Below are 16,124 nucleotides of genomic sequence, written 5' to 3' on the forward strand. Positions count from 1 at the left end.
AGCTGAGCAGAGGTCAATCACTGTAAACCAGGCTGCGTCAGCGGGGGTTGATGTGAGGATAGCGGCTGGATTAGGGACTCGGGTCGAGAGGGGTGGCAAGGGTTTAGGGATTTACCCCCTTGTACAAATACTAAAATAAATTTAAAAATTTTAAACATCTTTATTGGAGTATAATTGCTTTACAATGCTGTGTTAGTTTCTGTTTTATAACAAAGTGAAAAAATATGGAACACTTCACAAGTTTGTGTGTCATCCTTGTGCAGGGGCCATGCTAATCTCTGTATCGTTCCAATTTTAGTATATGTGCTGCCGCAGTGAGCACATAAATAAATTAAAAAAAAAAGAAATCCAATTCCCGATCCTCTATCTTTTTAAAAAAGATTCATTTATTTATTTAGGTTGTGCTGGGTTTTAGTTGCAGCACACAGGATCTTTAGTTACGGCATGCAGGCTTCTTAGTTGTGGCATGCATGCAGGATCTAGTTCCCCAGCCAGGGATCGAACCCGGGCCCCTTGCATTGGGAGCATGGAGTCTCACCCACTGGACCACCAGAGAAGTCCCCCGATCCTCTATCTTAAGTTAAATGTTGGGTGCTGGGGTGTGACTGAGGATAGACTGACCTTGTCCTTGATGGGGAATTGCCCCCAGAAGGGGGAGAACGGACCCTCTGAGGGCTCGGTGTTCTAGGATGATTGCTTTTTTGTTGTTGTTTTTTTGGCTGTGTTAGGTCTTCGTTGCTGTGTGCGGGCTTTCTCTAGTTGAGGCGAGTGGGAGCTACTCTTCGTTGTGGTGTGCGGGCTTCTCATTGCGGTGGCTTCTCTTGTTGCAGAGCATGGGCTCTAGGCGTGCGGGCTTCAGTAGTTGTGGCACGCGGGCTTGGTAGTTGTGGCTCGCAGGCTGTAGAGCACAGGCTCAGTAGTTGTGGCACATTGGCTTAGTTGCTCCGCAGCGTGTGGGATCTTCCTGGACCAGGGCTCGAACCCGTGTCCCCTGCGTTGGCAGGTAGATTCTTAACCACTGCGCCAGGGTTAGTCCCAGGGAAGTCCCCTGGATGATTGCTTTTTAAGCTTTCCTTTATTTGAAGTTCAGGACAACTGTTTTCCCAATGCCTGGCTTTTTACAGAATGTGCAGTTGTCTTGGGACAAAGGCAAGGACTGTTGATTTTAATTGCTTTTTCCTCCTGCTTTCCTGAAGGCTATTTTGCAGTCTCTGTAATAACATTGAGAGATCATCCATCCCAACTGCATGATTTTGGATTTGCCTCTCTATATCAGGGAGAAGATTTCCAACTAAAGCAGAAATCAAAAGATTTCTGTGTTCTGGGACTTTTGGGTTTGATGCAGTGTGTCTTTGAAAAGTCTGCGTAACACCTTCCACAGAGATCTGGGGATGTTCGTCTTCTTTCTGAGCACATAATTCAACCTGGAACCAGTTCACCTTCGGAGGAAAGGCCTTCAGCATCATTCCTATCAGCCTCTACCTGCATCATTTCCTGATCATTTGCAGGAGGGCCTGGGAAGGATTGGCCACCAGTTTCCCCGGTGTGGGGAGTTTTCTCCAGGAGGTCCTGGCGTATAGCTATAGTATAACCACGGGTGGAAAGAGCACCCCTTACAAGCTGCCCCTATGAGCAGGGTTATAAATGGCCACTAATCTTCCTAGCTCCTCTCAACATTTGGCAGGATCTTCTGAAAGTGAGAGTAAAGGGACTTTGTAGTTTAAAAGATCTGCTGGTGTCCAGGGCACATGAACTCTTTGTGTTGGGGGTGCAGGATACATTCACCAAGCCCTTTGCCTGGGAAAGCCTGAAGCTGATGGGGTTTTTTTTTTTTTTTTTGTACATCTTTATTGGAGTATAATTGCTTTACAATGGTGTGTTAGTTTCTGCTTTATAACAAAGTGAATCAGTTATAGATATACATACGTTCCCATATCTCTTCCCTCTTGCGTCTCCCTCCCTCCCACCCTCCCTATCCCACCCCTCTAGGTGGTCACAAAGCACCGAGCTGATCTCCCTGTGGAAATAAAAACAAAAATAAACAAATGGGACCTAATGAAACTTCAAAGCTTTTGCACAGCAAAGGAAACCATAAACAAGCTGATGGGTTTTGATGATAGAGCCCTGGGAAGTACTCCTAATTGCCAGAGATGGCAAGACAGGTCCTGAAGCCTCTGCCAGGTTTTCTTCCTCAACATCAGTATTTACATAAATAACTTATATCCCCCAGGCCTGGAGGATCCTACCAGAGTGCTTTCTGGAATTCTTGCAGGGAAAGGGAACTTAATGCTCGAAGCTGGGTGTTTGAGAGATTTTCTGGGGAGGTTGGAGGAGTTTTAGGAATTAAAGGAATTTGCTGAGGAGGTGAGATTAGATTTGGGGAGGGGGATTTGGCGCAGGGACCCAGAGATCCAAAGATCTTCTGGAGGGTCAGGGACAGGGAGTTGGTTATCAAGGGGCATATAGGAAGGTGGCAAAGGGGAATTTATGGGGCCTGTGGATTTTCATTTTTGTTCTAAGTCTGATTTCTGTTTTTTACTCTTGTTAAAGGAGTCACTAAGGTTAGCCAGAATGCTCTTTTGCGTCCTTCTATCAATTTGATCTTGGTAACAATAGGACACTTATTTAGGATGAGAGGTCTCTAAAATCTTTTTTTTTTTTTTTTTTTTTGGCTGCTTCAGGTCTTAGTTGCAGCACGTGGGCTCTTTGTTGCGCGCCGGCTTCTCTCTAGTTGTGACCTGTGGGTTTTCTCTTCTCTAGTTGTGGCGCATGGGCTCCACGGCACGCATGGGCTCTGTAGTTTGCAGCACGCTGGCTCTCTCATTGAGGCATGCAGGCTCAGTAGTTGTGGTACTTGGCCTTAGTTGCCCTGGGGCATGCAGGATCTTAGTTCCCCGACCAGGGATCGAACCCACGTCCCCTGCATTGGAAGGCAGATTCTTTACCACTGGACTACCAGGGAAGTCCCCTCTAAAATCTTTTAAAAATGTAAATGTTTTTCCAAATCAAAGGATCCCTTATCTCACCATTGATGGGTAGGATCTTCAAAGGTGTATCCATTCTAATAGTGACTGAATCCAATAAGCCTTTTTCTGGCAAGACCCAGAGGTGATTTTCCTGGCTTAGCATAAATGTTCACCATGGATCCAAGAGGCATCACCCAGACTGGTTGCAGAAGACATACCTCCCATGATCCAAAAGGCCACTCCCAAAGGTAACCCTTAAGGAGGCAAAGAACCTTATTGCCACAGGTGGTAAAAAAATATTTATGAAAACTCATGTCTCCAGTCTCCCACAGAAATGAGACACTTCCAGTCACAGACCTGGTAATCTGCAACTACAAGCAGTCAAGACTGGGAGGGGATTTTCCCAGCACCAACAAGGCAACAAGGTTAGAGCAACACAGTGAACTCCCCTGAGAGCTGGCACCATCAGAGAAAGAAAATGCTGCTTGTCACTTCACACCTGGGGTTCCTACACCCTGCTGACCAGCCACGTGATGCAAGCTGCGCCCCCCAGCTGTGCAAACCAGAGAGAGTGTTCTCACTGGTTACAAAGCCAAGCTCTCAGGACACCAGAGGAGATGAAAGGAGAGTTTCATCTGGTTTGGTTTTTTTATGGGTGACCCACAGCAAAGTTTGTCTAGATGGATGCCAGTCTGGGAGCTGTAAACTCACCAGGCTGTGAGGCCAACTCAAACCCCAGGCTTGTACAGCCTTTGCCTTTCTTCTACCTTATGATTCTCCCAATGACAATCAACACAAGAGACAACCATCATCAAAAAGTCTACAAATAATAAATGATGGAGAGGATGTGGAGAAAAGGGAACCCTCCTATACTGTTGGTGGGAATGTAAATTGGTGTAGCCACTATGGAGAACAGTATGGAGGTTCCTCAAAAAGAACATAGAGCTACTATATGATCCAGCAGTCCCACTCCTGGGCATATATCCAGAGAAAACTCTAATTTGAAAAGACACGTGCACCCCAGTGTTCATAGCAGCACTATTTACAATAGCCAAGACATGGAAGCAACCTAAGTGTCCATCGACAGATGAATGGATAAAGAAGATGTGGTACATACATATAATGGAACATTACTCAGCCATAAAAAAGAAATAATGCCATTTGCAGCAACATGGATGGACCTAGAGATTATCGTACTAAGCGAAGTACATCAGAAAGAGAAAGACAAATACCATGTGATATCACCTATATGTGGAATCTTAAAAAATGATACAAATGAACTTATTTACAAAACAGAAACAGACTTATAGACATGAAAACAGACTTATGGTTACCAAAGGGGAAATGGCGGGGGAGGGATAAATTAGGAGTTTGGGATTAACAGATACAAATTACTATATATAAAATAGATAAACAACAAGGACCTACTTTTAGCCCAAGGAATTACATTCAATATCTTGTAATAACCTCTAAGAAAAAAGAATCTGAAAAAATATATATATATACACATACACATACAGGCAAAGGAACACAGTGACCATCAAAACAGGGAAAGGATGAATTAAAACCCAGAGTACTCAAGAAAAAAAACACAAGAATCACTATACACCCCCAAAACTAGTTCACATTAATGTTTTCTCCAGCTAAGGTAAGTTTAGAAGGGAGAAATACCAAGGGACTTGTACTGCTGGGTTTGATCAGACCCCACACAGAGAAAAGAAGTCTTACCTTTTGCTGCCTCCAGAGTGGGCAGAATGTTCCAGCCAATGAGATCTCATCCCCGTTGCCAGAAATCATAGGGGAGGGAAGACTTTCCTCTGCTCTCCTGGGTCTCCAATGGCTGGGTCTGTGAACTAAACTGATGACAGATTAACAGGAGAAAAGGCAGACAAACTTATTAATTTTTAAGAATTGAAGTATAGTTGGTTTATAGGTTTCAGGTGTACAGCAAAGTGATTCAGTTGATATACATATATGTATTCTTTTTCAGATTCTTTTCCATTACGGTTTATTACAAGATATTGAATATAGTTCCCTGTGTTATATATAATAGTAGGTCCTTGTTGTTTATCTATTTTATGTATAAAAGTGTGTATCCGTTAATCCCAAATTCCCAAATTATCCCTCCCCAAATATATTAATTTCACATGCATGGTTGTATCAGAAAAGAAGAGTACCCCTCAAAAGCAGTGAGAGGGCTTCCCTGGTGGCACAGTGGTTGAGAGTCCGCCTGCCGATGCAGGGGACATGGGTTCGTGCCCCGGTCCGGGAAGATGCCACATGCCGCGGAGCAACTAAGCCCATGTGCCACAACTACTGAGCCTGCACTCTAGAGCCTGCGAGCCACAACTACTGAAGCCTGCATGCCTAGAGCCCTCTGCAACAAGAGAAGCCACCGCAATGAGAACCCCTCACACTGCAACAAAGAGCAGCCCCCACTCGCCACAACTAAAGAAAGCCTGCGCGCAGCAACGAAGACCCAAGACAGCCAAAAATAAATAAATAAAATAAATAAAAAATTTAAAAATAATAATACTAAATAAATAAATATATAAATAACCAAGCGATCACTGAAGAAATTTAAAAAATACATGGAAACAAATGACAAACGAAAACACAATGACCCAAAACCTATGGGACACAGCAAAAGCAGTTCTAAGAGGGAACTTTATAGTAATTCAATCTCACCTCAAGAAACAAGAAAAATCTCAAATAAACAATCTAACCCTACACCTAAAGCAACTAGAGAAAGAAGAACAAAGAAAACCCAAAGTCACTAGAAGGGAAGAAGCCATAAAGATCAGAGCAGAAATAAATGAAATAGAAATGAAGAAAACAATAGCAAGGATCAATAAAACTAAAAGCTGGTTCTTTGAGAAGATAAACAAAATTGATAAACCCTTAACCAGACTCATCGAGAAAAAAAGGGAGAGGATGCAAATCAATAAAATTAGAAATGAAAAAGGAGAATTCACAACTGACACCGCAGAAATACAAAGGATTTTAAGAGACTACTACAAACAACTGTATGCCAATAAAATGGACAACCACGAAGAAATGGACAATTTCTTGGAAAGGTACAATGTTCCAAGACTGAACCAGGAAGAATTAGGAAATATAAACAGACCTATCACAAGTAATGAAATTGAAACTGTAATTAAAAATCTTCCAACAAACAAAAGTCCAGGACCAGATGGCTTCACAGGTGAATTCTATCAAACATTTAGAGAAGAGCTAACACAGATCCTTTTCAAAATCTTCCAAAAAATTGCAAAAGGAGGAACACTCCCAAATTCATTCTATAAAGCCACCATCACCCTGATACCAAAACCAGAAAAATATATCACAAAAAAGAAAATTATAGACCAATATCACTGATGAACATAGATGCAAAAATCCTGAACAAAATACTAGCAAACAGAATCCAACAACATTTTAAAAGGATCATACACCATGATCAAGTGGAATTTATCCCAGGGATGCAAGGATTCTTCAATATATGCAAATCAATCAATGTGATACACTGTATTAACAAATTAAGGAATAAAAACCATATGATCATCTCAATAGACGCAGAAAAAAGCTTTTGACAAAATTCAACACCCGTTTATGATAAAAAAAAAAAACTCTCCAGAAAATGGGCATAGAGGGAACCTACCTCAACATAATAAAGGCCATATATGAGAAACCCACAGCAAACATCATACTCAATGGTGAAAAACTTAAAGCATTTCCACTAAGATCAGGAACAAGACAAGGATGTCCACTCTTGCCACTCTTATTCAACATAGTTTTGGAAGTCCTAGCCATAGCAATCAGAGAAGAAAAAGAAATAAAAGGAACACAAATTGGAAAGAAGAAGCAAAACTGTCACTGTGTGCAGATGACATGATACTATACATAGAAAATCCTAAAGATGCCACCAGAAAACTACTAGACCTAATCAATGAATTTGGTAAGGTTGCAGGATACAAAATTAATGCACAGACATCTCTGGCATTCCTATACACTAACAACAAAAAATCAGAAAGAGAAATTAAGGAAACAATCCATTTACCATCGCAACAAAAAGAATAAAATACCTAGGATTTTCACCTAAGGAGGTGAAAGACTTGTACTCAGAAAACTATAAAACACTGATGAAAGAAATCAAAGATGACATAAACAGATGGAGAAATATACCATGTTCTTGGATTGGAAGAATCAATATTGTGAAAATGAGTATACTACCCAAAGCAATCTACAGATTCGATGCAATTCCTATCAAACTACCAATGGCATTCTTCACAGAATTAGAACAAAAAATTTTACAATTTGTATGGAAACACAAAAGACCCCGAATAGCCAAAGAATTCCTGAGAAAGAAAAACGGAGCAGGAGGAATCAGGCTCCCCAACTTCAAATTATACTACAAAGGTACAGTAATCAAGACAGTATGGTACTGGCACAAAAACAGAAATATAGTTCAATGATACAGGATAGAAAGCCCAGAGATAAACCCACGCACATATGGTCACCTAATTTACAACAAAGGAGGCAGGAACATACAGTGGAGAAAATACAACCTCTTCAATAAGTGGCGCTGGGAAAACTGGACAGCTACATGTAAAAGAATGAAATTAGAACACTACCTAACACCATACACAAAAATAAACTCCAGATGGATTTTAAAGACCTAAGTGTAGGACATTTTGAGCTTTGGGATGTATACCCAAGGCTCAGTAACTTCTAGTTTCACATCAGTGTCAGTGGTCAGGGGCACTTGTTAAGGTCCCTTCCAATGGGGTTTGAGAGATGTTTTCCTCTGATGACGTTTCTAGAATACCCAATCACCAGGCTCCAGTCTGTGACCAAGAAGATTCTTTGAATTGGCATCTGGGAAAACTTCTTGAACCTGTCGGTGATAGGCTTTAGCATAAGACATGAAAGATTTTCAGTAGCTGCTTATACTAACATGGTATAACAAGGGATGAGCAGAAAGTTTGTGTACTGATGGACATTGGTCTACCGTTGACTATCTCATGTGGAGTGAGTTTATGTTTTCCAAAGGGAGAACTGCAGAACTGTGAGCAAGCCTAGAGGCAAGGAAGACCAGAGTTTCAGCAAGTTTAGAGATTTTAAGTTTGAGGATCTCATTAGTTCCTTCAACCTTGCTTGATGGTGGAGAATGATGGGGACAGTGGTAATTCCAAGAGGTTTCCAAGTCTTTCATTAAGGCTTGTATGATTTTCCCAGTGAAGTGGTTGCCTCAATTACTGAGATTGTGGAAGGTGTACCCCAAGTGGGAAACACATTTTCTAACAGTTTCTTTGCCACTATGAGGGCATCAGCCTTGCAGCAGGGAATGGCTTCAACCCATGGGAAAAACATACATACAGTAACAAGAACATATTGATGACCTCTCCTCCTAGGTGATAACTGAATGAAATCCAGTTGCAGATGTTCAAAGGGTCCAGAGAGAGGAGTTTGTGGCCTCGGGAGGGAAAATTAGTTTTTCCAGGATTACAGATCTGTCAGGTCATTGATGGTTAACTATTTTCAGGGTGTTATCAAAGTTTCTCCCAAATGTTTATGTACAATTTGAGTCCTCTTAAATGCACCATGATGGGTGAAGGGATAACAAAACTGAAAAATGGGGTTTGCCAGAGAGACAGGAAGAACCAAGTGGCCATCTTGATTTTCCCATAGTCTCGACTGTTTATTGAGTTTACAGACTACCACAAACTTTACAGATTATGCTGCTGCTGCCTTTGTGTGAAAGTCAGCCAGGGCATTTCCCTGATACTCAGGTTTAGTCTCGTAATGTGAACCTCAGTGTGGAGGACAGCAATTTCGGAGGGTAAAAGAACGGCACTAAGAACTTTGTTTACCTGTTTGTTGCTCATGCTTGATTGGGTCCCAGTGGACGTAAGAAAACCCCCTTCATTTCCATAACATCCCAAATTCATTCATGACCTCAGATGCATACTGGCTATCAGTATAACTATTAACAAATTGTCCTTTCAATAACTGGCATGCTCTGGTGAAGGAACGGAGCTCTGCTTGTTGGACTGATTTAGCCTGTGGGAGATTTCCCCTCTCAGCTAGTTCATATTAGTTAAGAACAGCATGACCAGCTGATAATTCCCTTTCTCATTTTTACAACATGATTCATCATCAAAAAAAAATTACATAAGGATTAGTCCAAAGTGTCTCATAAATCAGGGCACAGTGTGATGCAATGGGACATTATTACCTTGCAGTCATGGGGCTCACCTTCGTCAGGCAGGGGCAGTAAGGTAGCAGGATCAAGAATGTCACAAGGTTTCGGATGTGAATGAGGTAGTGAGAGAAGAAGGATCTCATAGGAGGCTAGTCTGGTTACTGAGAAATGTTGGGTCAGTTCAGGATTAAGGAGACTTTGAACAGTGTATGGAGTTTGTAAATAAATGTCATCTCCAAAAGTTAAATATGCTGAGCCTTCTACAAAGTTTGCAGCTGCAGCTACGTTACTGAACCAAGTTCATTTGCCTGAGGTGCAGCAAGCCAAATGCTGAGACGCCAAGGTTTGCAGCAGAGGAAGTTTATCCATGAGGCAACCAAGCAAGGAGACTGGAGAACAGATCCTAAATCTGCCTCCCCAAAAGTGAAGGGCCTGAGATATTTATGAGATAAAGAAGAAGGGTGGTCTTAGGCATGGGGAAAGGTGATTGGAGGTAGGGAAAATGTGAGTAATCGGTGTTCTGTGCAGATATATCTGGGTTACATGCTTCTTTGTGGGGTGCCTGTTCAAAAAAGGAGGCACTTAGCATGATCTGAGAGTGGAATTTTTGGCCCTCTGATGTCAAAAACTCATTCAGCAGATACCTGCACAGGCCCAGTTTTAGGGTCAGTGGTCCCAACCAGTCTTAGCTGGCTTGAACTGGACAAGACCAGACTCCAAGTTCCTGGAAAACAATTTAAGCCTCCATTGCTATAGCAACCCCTACATCAGTAGTGTTATCTATAGGGGTGGTTAAGGAGTCAAAAAATAATTAAAGAGCACTTGGTCACTGAGGACAGGTTACAAACAGAGGTATTTTTTTCTTATTTGTTTGTTTGTTTTTACAAGCCCTCCCTTAGCTGTTGTTCTGTAAGACAAGCTCAAGAATTTCTGCTAATCACCAGCCTCTGTTAACCCTATGGGACATGGTTTCAGTCTCCCCTATCTTTTGATCATCCCTCAACCTTGAGGAAAGAGGGGCAGTGACTGCTCTGGCTACTTCCTGCTGCTAAGTAGTGTAGGACTAATAAGGGGTTTGAGGAATGAAGCTGTTACGCATTTGATCACAAATACTCACAAATTCCAAGATGAGAACAAGACTTTGGGCTTAAGGATACAAGACAAACATCAAGAACAGAGTTATGACAAGAAGGAATATAAATCCTAGCAAGCACAAAATAATAATGCCCAGGTAAGCAATCCCTCCAATATAGACCTTATTCCCGAGAGAATCCATGAGAAGATATTTCTAAGAGATTAAATCCAGGTTCTTGTGATGACACTTGTGGGAGCCAAGTTGTCTAATTTTGTCTAAGAAGGTTTTTTACTTCAATGTGGTATTGAAATATACGTAACAGGAGCTATTAGCCACTACATATACTCCTCCTTTTTCTGCTACAGTGTAACCCAAAGCAATCTTATTGTCTAGTACTATTCTGGCTAATGAATCTAGGGCCTTTTGCTGGCATGTTTTGGCTTGAGCTGTCTTGTTTGCTACTATTCCTAACGTAAGAGAAAGACTTTATAGTTACAAGAGGAGACCTTGCAGTTGGCAGCTCCAAGCAGATATTGTTTTGGTGGTATCCTTGAAGCTCATGAAGTTCAGAAAACTCAAGTTCTCAGTAATACAGAAATGTGTCTGAAAATGCATCCACAATGACCACCCAGCTCTATTTTGCATGGCTGAACCACAATTACTCTATTTTTACTTTTAAATGCATTCTTTTCCTTCATGGTTAAAGCAGATGTACAAGGTATGTTTGATAGGCCACAAAACAGGGTGGTCATAAGCATGGGGAAAGGAGATTGGAAGTAGGGAAAAAGATGAGGTAATTGGCATTCTGCACAGTTGTATCTGAGTTACATGCTTCTTCATGAGATGCATGTGCAAAAATGGAGGTGCCTAGCACAATCTGAGGGTGGAGGCTTTGGCTCTCTGATGTCAACTTGTCATTCATCAAACACCTGTGCAGGCCCAGTTTTAGGGTCGGTGGTTCCAACCAGTCTTAGCTGGCTCAAACTGGACAAGAGCAGCCTCCAGGTTCCTGGAAAATAACTTAAGCCCCTGTTACTATAGTGACCCATATGTCAGAGGTGTTACCTATAGGGGTGATTAAGGCATCAAAAAAATAAGGCAAACTTGGTCAGTGAAGGCAAGTTAACAAGCAGAGGTTTGTTTGTTTTAAAATATTTATTTATTAGGCTGTCCCAGGTCTTATATGCGGCACACGGGATATTCGTTGCAGCACGGAGGATTTTTAGTTGCGGCACGCAGACTTCTTAGTTGCGGCATGCAGACTTCTTAGTTGTGGCATGTGGACTCTTAGTTGTGGCATGCGTGCGGGATCTAGTTCCCCGACCAGGGATCAAACCCGGACCTCCTGCATTGGGAGCGTGGAGTCTTACCCACTGGACCACAAGGGAAGTCCCTGTTTGTTTTTTTAAACAAGCTGTTTCCTTAGCTGCTGTTGGGTAAGACAAGTTCAAGAATTTCTGTTAGTCGCCAATTTCTGTTAACCCCCTGGGGCACAGTTTTAGTTATAGCCTTATAGCTGGGGTAGGCACAAGCCACTGAATCCACTTGTGTACTGTTAATAGGCAATAGGCCTGCACCTTTTTTTATTATTATTAATAACAGGCCTGTACTTATTACCATGGTCTGTGCGAGCCTTCCCAGGACTGGCTCATCTCTTTCAAGCACAAGTAAGGTGAAAGGGTTTGAAACGTTAGGTAGCCCCAGGGCAGGTGGTGAAAAGACCTGCCCGTGTTTGTCTTCCCACCAAAGGGAATCAGGGACTCTTTACTTTAGTTAAGTTTATAGAGTGGGGAAGCCCACAGAGAAAAATTAGGGTCTGCAGTAGCCAGCCAGGCCTAGAAATTCACGAAGCTGTTGCCTATTTGTGGGTCAAGGAAATTCTTGGGTAGCTTAATCTGTTTGGGGGATAATTGTATTCCTTCAGTACTTCAGTTATGACCTAGGTAGTGAACAGTGTCTAGAGATAGTTGTTATCTTTCATCAGAGACTTTATGTCTCTTTTCAGCTAACTGTTGTAGCAAATAAATAGAATCGTTTATGGAAGCCTCTTGGAGAACTGAGCACAGCAAGAGTTCATCTACATATGGTAAAAGAGTTGATTTCCTGGGGAACTGGAGGGTGCTTAGATCTTGGTGGAGCACTTGAGAGAAATAAGAAGAGGCCTCTGTGGACCCTTGAGACATGAGTGTCCAAGTATATTGTTGATTGTTCAAAGTAAAGGCAAATAGATATTGGCAAATAGATTAGCACAGGGATGCTAAAAAAAATAAGCTAAACAAAGGTCTACAGCAGTGAACCATTTTGAGTCTGTTGGAATTAGTGACAAAAGAGCGTGTGTTTGGAACTGGGAAATGGGGGATAACGATCTTGTAAACAGCTTCCCACCCATTAGGTTTTTTTGTGTTAAAGGTGCTCGTACAGGAAATGACTAACCCCTGGTTGATTAGATCTTGATTGTTGGTGTGAGACCTGTATAGATTCAGGCTTTAATGAATATTGAGGCAATTTAGGAAGAGGTTTAACCACATATTTTATAGAATTTTAACAGTTCTGTGCTTTTTGTTCTCCCAATGTCAGGACTAGAAGTACCCATAGATTTGGGGGCACCTCTGTTACACTAGAGGATTTTTGTTGTAATTCTTCTTCATCTATATCAAGGACAGATTATAACGGACATAAAAGATCAGGTTCAAGCCATAGCCAGCAAAAGGCCCTAGATTCATTAGCCAGAATAGTACTAGACAATAAGATTTTTTAGATTATATTTTAGCAGAAAAAAGAGGAGTATATGTAGTGGCCAATAGCTCCTGTTATGTATATTTAATACCACATTGAAATAAAAAGCCTTCTTAGACAAAATTAGACAACTTGGCTCCCACAGGTGTCGTCACAAGAACATGGATTCAATCTCCTAGGAAGTACCTTCTCATGGATCCCGTAGGGAATAAGGTCTGTATTGGAGGGATTGCTTAAACTCGGTATTATTGTTCTGTGCTTGCTAGGATTTATATTCCTTCTTGTCATAACTCTGTTCTTGCTCCTTGTCTTGTATCCTTAAGCCCAAAGCCTTGTCCTCATCTTGGGATTTGTGCATATTTGCAATCAAATGCATAACAGTTTCATTTCTCAAACCCTTGGTAGGCCTACACCCGTTATCAGCAGGAAGTAGCCAGCATGGTCTCGGCCCCTCTTTCCTCAAGATTGAGGAATGATCAAAAGGTAGGGGAGGGGACTTCCCTGGTGGTGCAGTGGTTAAGACTTCATGCTCCCAATGCAGGGGGCCCGGGTTTGATCCCTGGTCAGGGAACTAGATGCCACATGCATGCCACCACTAAGAGTTTGCATGCCACAACTAAGGAGCCTGCCTGCCACAACTAAGACCCAGCACAACCAAATAAATACATCAATATTTTTTAAAAAGATAGGGGAGACTGAAACCATGCTCCACAGGGTTAATAGAGGCTGGTGACTAACAGAAATTCTTGAGCTTGTTTTACAGAACACGAGATAAATGAACTTGCTTAAAACCCTCTGCTTGTAAAATGCCTTCACTAAGTAAGCTGGCTTTAGTTATTTTTTTCTTCTCTTTTTTCCTCTCCTTAATTGCAAGCTTCATGTACCCTAGGTAATATATCACAAGACTCCTTAACCACCCTTATAGATAATACCTCTGACATAGGGGATGCTATAATAATGGGGGCTTAAGTTGTTTTTTAGGAAACTGGAGTCAGCTCTTGTCCAGTTCGAGCCAGCTAAGACTGGTTGGGACCACCGACCCTAAAACTGGGCCTGCACACATGTCTGATGAATGACAATTTGACCTCAGAGAGCCAAAGCCTCCACCCTCAGATTGTGCTAAGCATCTCTATTTTTGAACATGCATCTCATGAAGAAGCATGTAACCCAGATACACCTATGCAAAGCACTGATTACCTCATCTCTTCCCTACCTATAACCACCTTCCCCCAAACCTAAGATCTTTTTTATTTCATAAGTATCTCAAACCCCTCACCTTTGGGTAGGCAGATTTGAGATTCATTCTCCCTTCTCCCCATTTGGCTGCCTTGTGAATAAACTGTTGCTCTGCTGCAAACCTTGACGTATCAACGTTTGGCTTGCTGCATGTAGGGCAAACGAAACTGGCTTAGTAACAAGACCAGTGGCCTCCCATCCTATTTTCTGTCTTTTTATTAGCCTGCTAATCTCAGGAAATAATTTGTTTACTAATAGGGCAGCAAGAGCAGATTGAGTGACTTCATTTACTGAATGGAATCCAGAATGCCATCAGAAGAGAGCTTCCAAAGGGGCTTTAAAATCTGCCACAGATTCCTCTTTCTTTGTTTGCATATTTGAATAATAGACCAATCAACGTAGGCAGGGAACACCCTAGGCTCAGTTGCCACACTGGGAGATTTTTCTGGTCTATCAGAGGATCCTGTTAGAGACCGAGGATCTTAACATGTGTTTTTGGGTTTTTTTGGCCGCACCCCTGTGGCCTGTGGGATCTTAGTTCCCTGACCAGGGATCTGACCCGCACTCCCTGCATAGGAAGCGTGGAGTCTTGACCACTGGACAGCCAGGGAAGTCCTGAGACTGAGGATCTTGAATATCATCCTCAGGATGATGCCATTCTGCTTCCCACATCTGTTTTTGGGCTTCACCAGGTCCTACCAACACATACACAAGCTGGTAAAGATCTGGCAACCCAGGGTCATAGGGTTCTAAACGTTTCAGCAAAACTTTTGGGGATTAGAAAATTCTTAAACTATGGTTCTTCATTCAGTCTCTTTTTTTTAATTAAAAAAATATTTATTTATTTTTTTGACTGCATCGGGTCTTGGTTGCAGCACACGGGATCTTCGCTGCGGCATGCGGGATCTTTCGTTGTGGTGTGTGGGCTCTTTGTTGCAGCATGTGGGCTCCAGAGCTCGTGGAGGCTGTACTTGCCACACACGGGCTCTCCAGTTGTGGCTCGCGGGCTTAGTTGCCCCACGGCAGATGGGATCTTAGTCCCCCACCAGGGATTGGACCCATGTCCCCTGTATTGGAAGGCAGATTCTTAAGCACTGGACCACCAGGGAAGTCCCTTGGTTTAGTCTTTGACCAGGGAGTGAAAGCTGTCCGAGGAGGACCAGCTGCAGCCTCGGGCCTTTTTATTTTAAAAGGTAACTATTTAATAGTCTCCAGAGTAGAAAGGCGGTCCAGACAGGGAACGAGTAAAATGTGAACGCTCAGGCAAAGAAGGATAGAGGGGAGCGAGTCCTGTCGGTCGTATCCTCTGTTGGTTTAGGTACCTCTGCCGTCTTTCACTTTTCATCAGCCTTCGGTGACGAGTCTTTTAATGAAGCTATTTTGGAATCTTGAAGCCTTTTGGAAGTTCACTCATACCAATTGAAATAGGCATCCCATTCTATTCATTTAATTCATGAACCCTTACTTTCCAGTGAGGTTCTTAAGTGAAGGACCTTGTCTAACTGGAACATTCCCCCTCATTGTAACTCTAGATTGTTTTCAGTTAGATTTGGCTCTTCTTATAGATATTTATAGCTTCCGGAACCATGGTTTTTAGACATAAAATAAGCAGGTGTGCTGGAAGGTGGGGTGTTTAACTCGTTAGAACTTAAGGATCCCATTAGCTTTGGGTTTCTTAAAGCCGAATCAACACCTAAAAGGGATGTGCCACTGGATTGGGGGTTGTATTGCATTTCACAGTGTAGCTTATTGCATGGAAATTTTCTTGAGATTGGTAGGTGACCTACTGTCAATCTAACCCATTCCTTGACCAACTCATCCTAACCCGATGTCTTTGGGTTTGGTGGTGAGCACTCTAACAGGCCTTAAGTGCTCGATCCACACCCACCAATTTTTGTGGCTTTTTGAC

This window comes from Hyperoodon ampullatus, assembly GCF_949752795.1.
Source record: "Hyperoodon ampullatus genome assembly, chromosome: 18".
NCBI lineage: Eukaryota > Metazoa > Chordata > Mammalia > Artiodactyla > Ziphiidae > Hyperoodon > Hyperoodon ampullatus.